The following is a 9,767-nucleotide window of genomic DNA, read 5'->3' as shown; positions in this document are numbered from 1 at the left end:
AGTGGCATCCATGTTAATTGTTTCTTCTCCTCCAAATGTCCCCCCTAAATCAACAGGCCTTAGGGAGAGGGATAATATTGAGATATAGAATAACACAAAAGCAATAAGAGATGCTGTTTTCATCATTTAACCAGAGACATTTGGAGGAAAGGAAGGTTTCAAAATTCAGAGTCAGAGCTCAAAACAAAAAGGAAGGAAGGTAAACATCATGATGGAGTGAAAAAAACCCTTCACGTATCTTCTTAAATTTCCAGGTCAGACATCTCTAATCCAACACACGTTCCTCTGCTCAACACCCAAATGAGAGATCCATGCATTGGCACATCTGAAGGTGGATGTATTGGAATGCATAGAGGATAGGGGAAGGACAGGGACGGTGCCTGCAGATGAAATTTGACAGCTGCCACAGCCCCAGCTAACATAGTATTGGTGGAGGAATGGGGGTGCAGCCCCTACACTATGGCCTGGCAGAGGGTAAGAAAGGCAGAGGCAGCATCGATGCCCAAGAATCCGGTTCCCCTGACCTATGCCAGTGGAACATGGTAGCAGCAGCAGCGTCTATACCCACTGTCAAAAGTTAATTATAAAGAAAGAATTCTCAGGGCAGGAGGGGGAAAAAAAACAACCTATAAAGGGAACCCCATCGATTATTATCAGATTCCTCAGTAGAAATCCTATAGGCCAGGAGAGAGTAGAATGGTATATTCGTAATATTGAGAGAGAGAAACTATCAGTCAATAATATACCCAGCAAAGTTATTCTTTAAAATGAAGGAGAAATAAAGACTTTCCCAGACAAACAAAAGCTGAGAGAATTTACCACCACAAGACCTGTATTACAAGAAATGTTTAAAGGAGCTGTTCTATTTGAAACAGACAAAGGTATATAAAACTTTGAGAAAGGTGACAGACTGACAAAAGCAGGAAATTTCAACTCTATTTGAGAATAGGATATCAAACAATTATAAAGGTCAAAGGGAAAACAAGCATTAAAAATAACTATTGCTACTGCAATTTGGTAACAAATGCACGACATAAAAAGGGATTAATTTGTGATGAAAATACAAAATGGGAGGAAGAAAAAAGACAACTTGTACAAGCAAATGAAGATAAATAAGTTGCTATCAAAAGAAAAATGACTTATCTATGAAACATTTTATACAAACCTCATGGTAACCACAGAACAAAAATCTAGAGCTAAAATGAAACATAAAAGAAACGGAGAAAAACTGCCTAGAAAACCAACAAACTAAAATAGCGTACAAAAACACAAGGTAAAAGAGACAGTGGGAATACAGAGCAACTAGAAAATAAAAGATAAAATAGCTGTAGTAAGTCCTCTGTATCAATAATAACCCTAAATGTAAATGGACAGAACTCATTAATCAACAGGCACAGAATAGCTGAGTAGATTAAAAAACAAAACCCAACTATAATGCTGCCTTCAGGAGACCCATCTCTACTCCAAAGGCAAACACAGGCTCAAAGTGAAGGGTTGGAAGATGATACACCAAGCAAATGATATCCAGAAAAAAGCAGATGTAGCCATATTTACATCAGACAAAACAGATTTCAAGACAAGAAAGGTAACAAGACAAAGAAAGTCATTTTATAATGATAAAGAGGACAATTACAATTCACCAAGAAAACATTTATTAACATATATGTACCCTAGGAACACCAAAATATACAAAATAACTATTAACATATCTAAAGAGAGAAACTGAATATATTACAATAATAATAGAGAACCTTAATACCCCACTTACACCAATGGATAGATCCTCCAGATAGAAAGTCAACAAGGAGACACATCAGCCTAAAAGCATACATTAAACCAGAGGGACTTAATATTTATTAAACTTCCCATCCCAAAATGACAGAATACACATTCTTCTCAAGGACACATGGAACATTCTCAAGGATAGACCATATGTTGGGACACAAAACAACTCTCAGTAAATTTAAGAAGATTAAAATCATACCAAAATATTTTCTGACTATAATGGTATGAAACTGGAAATCAACTATAAGAAGCTGGAAAAATCACAAATACGTGGAGATTGAACAACATGCTAATGAACAACTATTGGATCAAAGAAGAAATTTAAAGAGATCAAAAAATACATAGAGACAAATGAAAATGAAAATATGGCATAGTGAAATTTTGGGGATACAGCAAAATTGTTAATACGAAGGACGTTTACAGCAATACGGGCCTACCTCAAGAAACAAGAAAAATCTCAATCTGACAGTACAACTTAAAGAGCTAGATAAAGAACAAAGCTCAAAGTCAGGAGAAGGAAAAGAAAAAGCAGAGTAGAAATAAATGAAATATAGAATTAAAAGACAATGAAAAATTAATGAAACAAACTCTTGTTCTTAAAAATGACAAAATAGACAAAACTCTAGCTAGTCTCATTGAAGGAAAAAAGACTCAAATAAGTACCAATCACTAGTAAGGAAACTGAACCTCAAAAAAACAAACCAATAAAAAAAAACCCCATACAAAACTCCAGGACCAGATGGCTTCACTAATAAATTCTAAGAAATACTCAAAGAAGATTTAATACCTGTCTTTCTCAAACTCTTCCAAAAAACTGAAGAGGAGGGGAATGATTCCTAACTTATTTTATGTGGCCAATATTACCTTGATAACAAAACCAGGCAAGGACATTATAAAAAAAGAAAATTACTTGCCATAACCTCTTATGAACAAATCCTCAACAAAATACTAGCAAATCAAATACAACAATACAGTAAAAGGATCATACACCATAATCAAGTGGGATTCATTCCAGAGATGCATGGATGGTTCAACATCCACAAATCAATCATTGTGATATACATTAATAGTATAGAAGATAAAAATGATCTCAATAGATGCAGAAAAAGCATTTGATAAGATATTACATCCACTTATAATAAAAACTCAATAAAATGGGTATAGAAGGAAAGAACCTCAACATAATAAAGGCCAATTGTGACAAACCCTCAAAAAACATAATCAATGAAGAAAATCTAAAAGCTTTGCCTCTAAGATTAGGAACAAGACAAGGATGCCCACTCTCACCACAATTATTAAACATAGCACTGAAAGTCCTAGCCAGAGGAATTAGGAAAAAGAAATAAAAGGCAACCTTTGGAAAGGAAGAAGTAAAATACCACTATTTGCATATGACATGATTTTATATATAGGAAACCCTAAAGACTCCACCAACAGACAATTAGAAATAAGAAATGAATATAGTAAAGTAGCAGGATTCAAAAATTAATTTATAAAAAATCTGTGGCATTTTAATATACTAACAATAAAATACCAGAGAAATGAAGAAAATAATCTCATTTACAATCACAACAAAAAGAATAAAATATGTAGGAATAAACACAGAAGGTAAACCTAAAAACAAGACATTATGGAAAGAAATTGAAGGAGACACAAAGAAATGGAGATATTCCATTTATGGATTGGAAGAATTAATGTCCACATTACCTAAAGGATTTTACAGTTTCACTACAATTCCTATCAAAATCTCAATGGCATTTTTCACAGAAATAGAATCCCAAATCCTGAAATTTGTACAGAATCACAAAAAACCCTGGACAACCAAAGCAATCCTGAGAAAAAAGAATAAAACTGAAGGTATCACACTCCCTGATATCTAACTACACTATAAAGCTATAGTAATCGAAACAGTATGGTATTGGCAGAAAATAGACACACAGACCAATGGAACAGAATTGAGAGCCCAGAAATAAATTCACACATATATGAGCAACTAATTTACAACAAAGAGCTAAGAATTACACAATAGAGAAAGTCTCTTCAATAAATGGTGTTTGGAAACTGGATAGCCATTTGCAAAAGAATAAAACTAGACCACTATCTTACACCATACACACGAAAAATGAACTCAAAATGAATTAAAAACTTGAATGTGATACCTATAATAATAAAATACACAGAAGAAAACATAGGTGCTAAGCTTGTGGACATTGGTCTCAGAGGTGTTTTTGTGAATTTGACCCTACGGGGAAACAAAAGCAAAATCAATGAATGGGACTATATCAAACTAAAAAGCTCCTGCACAGCAAAAGAAACCATCAACAAAACAAAAAGGAAATGAACCAACTGGGAGAAGATATTTGCAAATGATACTTCCAGTAAGGGGTTAATATTCCAAAATAAAGAACTCATACAACTCAACAACAAAAAACCCAATTCAAAAATGAGCAGAGGATCTGAGTATTTTTCCAAGGAATATATACAGATAGCTAACACATGAAGAGATGTTCAACATCACTAGTTATTAGGGAAATGGAAATCAAAAGCAAAATGAGATACTACTCCACACCTGTTAAAATGGCTATTATCAAAAAGACATGTGATCCAGCAAGTCCTCTTCTGTGTATTACCCAAAAAATATGAAAACACTAATTCATAAAGATATATGTATCCCTATGTTGACTGCAGCATTATTTACAATATCCAAGACATGGAGACAACCTGTGTCCATCAATAAAGATGTGGTGTGCATGTGCGTGTGCTTGTGTGTGTGTACTAGTAAGCCAGAAAAATGGCATAATACTCAGCCAGAAAAAATGAAATATCATTTGCAATAACATGAATGCTAAGTGAAGTCAGATGGAAAAGGACAGAAATCCATATAATTTTACTCATGTGGAATATAAAACAAAAAGTAACAAAAGAACTAACAAAACAAGAACAGATACAGGCAACAGAATGGTGGTTACCAGAGAGGAGGAGGGGGGTTGGGGGAAGATGAATTGGGTAAAGGGGTCAAATATACGGTAATGGAAGGAAACTAGGCTTTGGATGATGAGCATGCAACAGACTATACAGATGTCACATAATTTACACCTGAAATTTATATATTATTCACCAGTGTTACCTCAACAAACTTTTTAATAAAGGAAAATGGTAGTCTCTTTACCTGCAATAGGTTTGGTGGTGGACTGCCCAAATGAAAATGTACCTTCAGCACAAATAAAGGTGTGTGTGTAGGGCGGGGGGGAAGTAAGTACAAAGTGCAGTTTAGGACTTATCCCCCAAAGTAAGGGGAGTCCAGAGTGGGGCAATCTCCTGAAAGTGTAGTCAGTAGGCCTAGCCCTCACCTGGCACCGCACACACCCACCCCATTTAAAACCAGCCTGCTGAAACCACTGCTGCGTGGTCTACAAGAGGCCGCTTTTTCAAGAATGGGAGAGAGAGCTATTTCATCAAACATAGGAACAAACACAGAAAGTCCAACAAAATGGGAAGACAGAAGAATATGCCCCAAATGAAGGAAAAAGAAAAAACCCTGGAGAAAAACTCTAATGAAGTAGAGATAAGTAATTTGCTCGATAAAGAATAAAGTCATAAGGAAACTCAGCAAACTTGAAAGTAGAGCAGAGGAGCTCAGAGAGCATTTCAACAATTAGAAAATGTAATAACCAATCAGAGATGAAGAATAACTGGAATGAAGAATACATTAGAAGGAATCGACATCAATTAATACAGGAAAACTGATTAGCAACCTGCAAGACAGGACAGTAGAAATCACCCAACCAGAACAGCAAAATGAAAAAAGTTAAAAAAAACAAGAGTAGCATAGGGACCTCTGGGACCACATCAAGCACTCTCACATTCACAATTATAGGGGTTCCAGAAGGAAAGAATGGTGCAGAAAGTATATTTGAAGAAATAATGGCTGAAAACATTCCTAATCTGAAGAAGGAAACAGACGTCCAAGAAACAGAGTTCCAAATAAGATGAACCCAATGAGGCCCACACTAGGACATGTAGTTAAAATGGCAAAAGTTAAGGATAAAGAGACAATCTTGAAAGTAGTAAGGAAAGAACAAGTCACATCCAAGGGAAACCCCAGAAGGCTATCAGCTGATTTCTCAGCAGCAAGTTTACAGGCCAGAAGAGAGTGGCAGGATATATTTTAAGTACAGAAAGAAAGGAACCTACAACCTAGAATACTACCTTTGGGAAGGTTATCATTCAGAACCGAAAAAGAGAAAAGTTTCCCAGATAAAAACTAAAGAAGTTCACTACCACTAAACCATCTTCACGAGAAATGTTAGAGTCTTCTTTATGCAGAAAAGACCATAACCAGAAATAAGAAAATACAGGAAGTTTTAACCAAGGAGGTGAAAGACCTGTACTCTGAAAACTATAAGACATTTAAGAAAGAAATTGAAGAGGACACAAATAAATGGAAGGATATACCGCGCTCATAGATTGGAAGATTATCATTAAAATGACCACACTACCCAAAGCAATCTACAGATTCAGTGATATCCCTATCAAAATACCAATAGCATTCTCAGAACTAGAACAAATAATCCTAAAATTTATATGGAATCACGAAAGACCACGAATAGCCAAAGCAATCTTGAAAAAGAACAAAGTTGGAGGTATCATGCTCCCTAATTTCAAGCTATACTACAAAAGCTCTAATAATCAAAACGGCATGGTACTGGCACAAAAAAACAGACATATGCATCAATGGAACAGAAAGCCCAGAAATAAACCCTCACTTATGTGGTCAATTAATCTACGACAAAGGAGGCAGGAATATACAATGGAGAAATGAGTCAACAAGTGGTGCTGGGAAAACTGGACACATGCAAAAAAATTGAAACTGGATCGCTCTCATACTACATACAAAAATAAAATTAAAAAGGATTAAAGACTTAATTTCAAGACCTGAAACCATAGAACTAGAAGAAAACTATTAGACATCAGTCTTAGTAATATATTTTTGTATACATCCCTTCAAACAAGGGAAACAAGCAAAAATAAATGAATGGAACTTCATCAAACTAAAAGGCTGCTGCACAGAAGAAACCATCAACAAAACAAAAAGACAACATACTGAATGGGAGAATATACTTGCACATGATGTGTCAGATAAGGGGTTGATATGCAAAATAAATAAACTTATACAACTCAATAACAAAAAAATAAAGAATCTTATCAAAAAATGCGCAGAGGACATGAGAAGACTTTTTTCCCAAATGGACTTATAGATGGCCAACAGACACATGAAAAGATGCTTGATATTGCCAATAATCAGGGAAATACACATCAACTCACACGAGTCAGAATGGCTATTATGAGTAAGTCAACAAATAAGTGTTGCCAAGGAGGTGGAAAAAGGGAACTTTCATAAGCTGTTAGTGGGACTGCAGATCAGTGCAGCCACTATGGAAAGAACAGTATGGCAATTCCTCAAAAACAAACAAAAAAGATCTACAATACGACCCAGCAATTCCACTCATGGATATATATCTGAAGAAAATGAAAATAATAATTTGAAAAATTACATGCATCCCTAACTTCATTGCACCATTATTTACAATACCCAAGATATGCAAGCAACCTTGGTGTGAATAGATGACTGGATAAAGATGTGGTATATGTACACACACACACACACACACACACCCTGGAATATTATGCAACAATCAAAAAAGAACAAAATGTTGCCATTTGTGAAAACATGGATGGACATACAGGGTATTATGCTAAGTGAAATAAGTCAGAGTCATATACTGTATGGTTGAGATGTCATAATACTGTATGACATCTAAAAACGCAAAACAAAGCAAAACCAGATTCTGAAACAGAGAGACAACTGATGGCTGCCAGAGTAGAGGAATGAGTGAAAAGGTGAAAGGGAATATAGTCAATAATTTTGTGGTACTTCAACAAAGAGATAAACGTAAAAATGGAAATGGAAATTATAAAAGGGAACCAATCTGAAATGAAAAACACATTATCTGAGCTGAGAAGTATATTAAATGGAATAAAGGAATAAAAAAAGTGAATAAAGAAGAGGATCAAATGTCCTATCTAGAGGACAGGAAAGCCAATCGGGACACTCAGTGAGAATGGCAAGAAAGATGCCAAGACTATAAAATCAATTTAAGGAGGATATGGGATACTATTAAGGCTCCAAATATTCGTCTGTTTGGTGTAACTGAAGAAAATCAAATGTTGAACAGCTGTTTGAGAAATAACGATGGAACACTTCCCTATCCTGGTGAAGGAAATGGACATAAAACCCCAGGAAGCTTAGAGAATTCCAAAAATCAGGGATCCAAAGAGGTCCTCACCAAGACATCATAATTAAACTGCCAAAGGTTAAATACAAAGAAAAACAGCAAGAGAAAAACACATAATTACATATAAGGGAACACCCATAAGACTGGCAGCTGATTTCTCAAAAGAAACTATGCAGGACAGAAGGGCTTGGCAAAAAATATTCGACAGGATGAAGACCCAGGATCTGCAACCAAGAATAATTTATCCAGCAAAGCTATCATTTAGAGTTAATGGTAGGACAGATAAAGAGCTTCCCAGACAAAAATAAGCTAAAGGAATTTATCACCACCAAGCCGGAATTACAAGAAATGTTGGAAGGATTTCTTTAAGAAGAAAAAAACATGTATCAAAAACAGGAATAAAGAATGGTAACAACTACATTCCTATCAATAAGTACCTCAAATGGAAAAGAATTAAGTGCTCCAACCAAAAGATAGAGTGGATGAAAGGATAAGAAAACAAGACCCCTACGTATGAAAAGGGGATGGAAAAAGATACTGCTTTGATGGATCTAGAAGGTATTTAAGTCAGAGAGAAAGATAAACATTGTATGATTTCACTTATATGCAGAATCTAAGGAATAAAAAAAATTAATCAAAAACAGACTCACAAATATAGTGGACAATTTGGTGTTGGACAGAGGGGAGGGTGATTTGGGGGGCTGGGAGAATTCAGTGAAGGGCTAAAGTACGAATTAGTAGCTGATGGTCACGGGGATGGGGAGCACGGCATAGGGAATGCAGTTAGCATCAATATGTTGGCTAGGTGCAGGGTCAGAGGATGGAGGGAACAATTGGGATCGTTTTATGAACTATATAGATGTCTAACCAATGTACCGTATATTTGAAACTAAATAAAAAATAAAATATTTTTGTGGTAAGTTTGCAGTCACAGGTGATTACTAAGTGTGGTGATCACATTGTAAAGCATATAAATGTCAAATCATTGTCATACACCTGAAACCAGTATAACATTGTTCATCAACTATACTTAATTTCCCAAACTCTGTGATAAAAAAAAAATAAATAAATAAAAATGGCACCTGTGGTGTTACATAGAATTTTTAATAAGGGAGGCTGATCACAATTCCACCACTTAGAAAATTATTTTTGGCATATGGCCTTATTTTTCCTAACCATAACTATACATGAAATATATCCCTTTAACAAAATTGGTGTTATTTTGCTCTTTTCACTTAAAGGTATCTGACACAGCTCTTATCTGCCACAATCCTAAGTGAGCTGTTTTATTTTTTGGCTCAGTACTAGCAGTAGCCACTTTTGAAATTTGTAGACAGCCCAACTGTGTTAATGTTTTTAAAATGCGAATGCTTACTAAACACTGGAAGCAAACAGAGAGCAATGTATTAAAGAGGCCACATGGAAAAGCAGTTCAGGAAGCTCATAATTTCAGGTTGTTTGAAAGCTTGGAAATACCAACCATCCAAATCAATTTCAGGAGTATGGATTATAACTGGGAAAATCTTTTCTGATTTGGTATTTAATAGTGATATAGAGCTAGTTACATGCCCTAGGTCACTACCACCACCTGTAATTGGAGTACTCATTCTCAGAATGACCGGCACCATAATCATCTCCTAGTAAGGTTTCTCTGTTCAGTCAGCTAAAGCACAACTGGTGACAAGG

This window comes from Pteropus alecto, unplaced genomic scaffold (assembly GCF_000325575.1).
Source record: "Pteropus alecto unplaced genomic scaffold, ASM32557v1 scaffold25, whole genome shotgun sequence".
Lineage (NCBI taxonomy): Eukaryota > Metazoa > Chordata > Mammalia > Chiroptera > Pteropodidae > Pteropus > Pteropus alecto.
Note: the sequence above shows the minus strand (reverse complement) of the source record.